Source organism: Silene latifolia, chromosome 1 (assembly GCF_048544455.1).
Source record: "Silene latifolia isolate original U9 population chromosome 1, ASM4854445v1, whole genome shotgun sequence".
NCBI classification, from domain to species: domain Eukaryota; kingdom Viridiplantae; phylum Streptophyta; class Magnoliopsida; order Caryophyllales; family Caryophyllaceae; genus Silene; species Silene latifolia.
This window is the reverse complement of record NC_133526.1, coordinates 193,227,987-193,232,222: the sequence shown is the minus strand read 5'-3', so window position 1 is coordinate 193,232,222 and position 4,236 is coordinate 193,227,987. Positions and strand designations below refer to the sequence as shown.

The following is a 4,236-nucleotide window of genomic DNA, read 5'->3' as shown; positions in this document are numbered from 1 at the left end:
TTATTTACACTCACAAAGTATTTAAGGAATTGCCTCCACAATATTACAAATTTTTTTGAGAAAGATTTCGTTTTGATTTTGCTGATATTCTCCCAACTAAAACTTCTCTTGAAGACGAACACGAAATAGTCAAAACTAATAATTGTGACCTTTTTATTTTTGAATGATTATGATGAAACAAAAGGAATCATGGACGCATATCAAAGCTTGGGAGTAGTATATGGTAATTTAACTACATCTCCATTACAAGAATGATGTGATTATTCTTCAACAAACAGCTCTTGGTGCAGGCTAAAATCAACTCATCTTATAATATGGATAATCAAAAATTGATTATTTACTTTGTCGATTTTGTTGGCCACTGGCCATTGCTTTAATTTTTTATTTCAGTGTCTTTGACGAACCATCTCGCATGCACTTCTCTTACAACTATTTCACAAATGGATATCAATTTGACGCTATCACAAACTAAGTTTTGGAAGGACGCATAAGAGTCATTGTTGTCGATGGTTTTATATGTGGATTTTTTTTTTTGCATTTTCAGATGCTATGCTCCTGAGTTTTTGTTGTGGTTAAACATGCTTAGGTAGAAATTAAGATTGAAAAATGTTAAATGTTTGAATTTTAAAATCAACTATAATTAACGCAGCAATTGAGAAAAGTTGGATATCGCGCGTGTGGCGCACACGCAGTTCCAACTAGTCTTTTAAAATATACATAGAACTGTTCTTGTTGAGGAAATAAAATGATTGGCCTTTTACTGGTTCTATGAGAGGATGTTTGTGGGCTAAATTGCTGACCTCACTTATTTTACTTTACAAATGTTTACCTGTTGGTATTTGGCTTTACAAATAATCTCTGAGTTGTCATTCATGTTCTCTTTATAGAATTTACGTGATAGTGTTTGCTGGTTTGTTGTTGCACTAGCATGGGGTGGAATTGAACTGAGGGCCTCTTTTACAGGCCTTTATTGCCCAACTCCGTTGCCAAGCTCGGGTACAAAGTCATCTTTTGGCATGTTTATTTTAAATTGAATGAATTTGTTATGCTGTCATATACGGTGGATATATGTTAGTATATGAGTTTGAACTGTAGTTCTGTGTCTTTTAGTTGCAGAGAGATATATTAAACTTGATCATTGTGCCATTGTTATATGAAGCTCTTTGCTTTGCTACTTACTTCATGTGCCTTAGGTCAAACATGTTCTCTACTTGTGTTTAAATGTCATTTTTTTACTGAAGCATATTTTCTTAAAGCTTATCATAATGATGTTTATGTGGCTGTCAATTTTAACTTACTATTGTCAACACTAATGACTCGAATCCTTTTTTTTGTTTTGTGTTTCAGGGGCACTGCCGGATTTAAAGCAACTCAGCCATGTCGTCAATCAAATCTGAGTTTCTGAGGTGTGATCAAATTGGTTTGGTTCATTTTTAGGTAGTTAAATTTTATTTTCGATTTATTTGTTACTATCATATGATTCTTTCACTTATTATATTGATTATATTATATTTGGGGATTTGTGGTTGTGATTGCAGGTGTTGTTGCTGTAGTTGTTGAGGGCAACGAAATTCGGCCAGAAGTTCAGGTTCTAGATTCGCCTTTTTTCAGTTTTAAGTGTTATGCTTGTCAATTGTTTCTAGGTTCTAGGTTTCTTGTAAATATTCATCGATCTAGGATAAGTTAGTGATATGATTTGCACTGATGGGAAATCGGAACACCGGCTCAATTCCGGATGAAATTGGTCAGATTAACACGTTACACAAACTGTTAGTTTTATAACTTGATCTCTGTAGTATATTTGTACATCCTCTGCCCCAATCATTTGTTTACCTTTATTAAAATACCCCTTATAATGGTAACAAATAACTGAGACAGAAAGAGAATTAATCATTATACTTTACACCTTGTTCGTCCACTGTGCTACTGTTGGTCAGTTGAAGATGACCAACTTACAGGGCCTATACCCAAGAGCCTTGGGAATTTAAAAAACTTGGAAACATTGGGAGTTTTCATTGCTGCTTTTTCTGATGTCAATGCTTCCTCGAAACGAGCTCATGGACTCGGAGATGCAAGCCCTGAGGTTCAAATTAAAACATACTGTAAAGAAATTTCTGAATATATATAGAATTAATTTTTGTGAGGAATTGTTTGTCGATGTTGACTTCGTTTGATCACCAAAATCGAATGGGACAGTAGAAATAGGATGGTAGGCCAATAGGGTGACTTGTCGCATTCTCGAAACTGTAAATGCAAACTGGTATAAATATGTATCATCTTTTAACTCCGCATTTAAGCAGTTAGGTTGCTTTCCGTGTTATGTGATTTTCACTCCTCTTATACTCAGAGCATACATTTGCTGATTCCTGCAGGGTACTTGCTGCAAACTTCTTTAGTTGGTGCTTGATAAAGGACCTTCCTTGTATCACTAAGCCTCAATGTAAGCATCTACTCCCTTCATTTCACTTTATTTTTTACATGTCCATTCCCTGTGTTAGAATAGAGGGCTGAGGGACCAATGGATAAGATTTATATACGGGTTTTTGACGTCTCTATAAGTTCCTGCAGATCATTCATTGTTCATTAACTGCGGTGGTGTGGACAATGGGCCCATGGGGGCGCTTGGGAGAGAGAACAAGCGTTTTCATTTTGTGGAGTCGCCACCAATTTTTATGGGAAATTGGAACCGTTCGAATACCTCGTGCCATGTCAAGACACAAAGTAGAGACATGAACACCAAGCAATCGTTACCCTTATCATTCTATGTCTAGAATGACTCTCGTGGATGCCAATGAACACGGATGTTCACAGAGATCTGGAGTAAGGGGTGAGGGTACGTATTAGGAAGCTCTTTTGATCGAACACCTAATCCCGCCCGCCTCGATAGCGGCCTCTACTAATGATTAGGGACATCATCTATACTCGATATATCGTCGATTATATGCATGCAATACAACATCCAAGTTTTAATCCTAACATGTGAGAATTAACTAAGTCGGTTAACAAGCAATTTAGCATACAATTAATGTCAAAGTAGGATTTAATGCTCAATTACATGTGAAAGCATACAAATGATACAAGAAATAACGATAAAAATAATAAATAAAATTACAATAATTACATCGGATTTATTGATTTATGTCGAAAATACCTTTAAAACGGATAATTTGAGAAAAAGAATAAAAGAAAGAATTAACGAACAAATCAGTAGGTGATAATACGGGTAATAGTTAATTATACGTAAGCTAATTAAGCTAGGTCAAGGCAGAACGGAAGTTCAGAGACAGAAATCATCCTGGAAGAGGCGCAACAGGACTGCGCCCTTTGGAAGAGGCGCAGCAGACGCTGCGTCTGTTCCAAGGGTGAGTTCTGGCTGTGAAGCCGGAACTGCAAATCGTTAATATTAATTGGTGAATTTAAATGATTTATTAATATATTTACTCGGATGGAAGTGATTTAACACATTAATTACATGTGAATGAGTCATAAAAGCAATAAAACATGGACAAGACGGAATTAAACGAATTAATTACATGGATGAACGATTAATTAGTGACATGGGTGAACTAATTAGGTTAAACATGACGAATTAATGACAAATTAAAGACGAATATGATAAAAGGCAGATGAAAATATATCAAAGGTCGAATTCGAGAAACTCAATATGAACGAATCGAATTTCTACAACCCGGATTGATTTTAATGACAAAAACCCGCAAATATTGATTATAAGGGACTTAAAGTCGGGAAATTAATGACGAATTAAACGTGTTAATGATGATGAATTATATACATGTGAAATTAATATGTTATCGTGACAAAGAATTAACAAGAAAACAAATGAAAACAAATAAAACGAACGAATTACAGAGGACGAAGGAAGAAGAAAGGAAGCAGGAACTGCGGCAGCCACACGAAGAGGCGCAGCAGGAACTGCGCTCCTTCGAAGAGGCGCAGCAGTTGCTGCGTCCTTTCTCGACGGTTTGTCTTCTGGAAATCCGTAAAAGAGGTTTTAGACGAGGTTTTATAAATCAGTTTTAAGAGGTATTTTCGACATAAACCTTACATTAGTGATACAAAAAGGTAAATAACAATAATAAAAGAGAATTTACACCCTCAGACTTACATGTTTGACGAAACGAGATGAACTAAGTTTACGATTAGTGATGCTCGAATCGAATGTAGACGAAAGTGCCCTCGTAAGAGGAAAACGATTAGATTAATTAAGTTGATTAG

At 35.7% G+C, this 4,236-nt stretch overlaps 1 long non-coding RNA gene across 1 annotated transcript; it reads left to right on the top strand.

The window, feature by feature from the left end:
- The first annotated feature begins 855 nt into the window (after nt 1-855).
- Nucleotides 856-1,585, top strand: LOC141618941 (uncharacterized). The gene is made up of 3 exons (XR_012531540.1): nt 856-996; nt 1,348-1,437; nt 1,539-1,585. It is a non-coding gene; the product is annotated as an uncharacterized LOC141618941 (long non-coding RNA).
- The last annotated feature ends 2,651 nt before the right edge of the window (nt 1,586-4,236 follow it).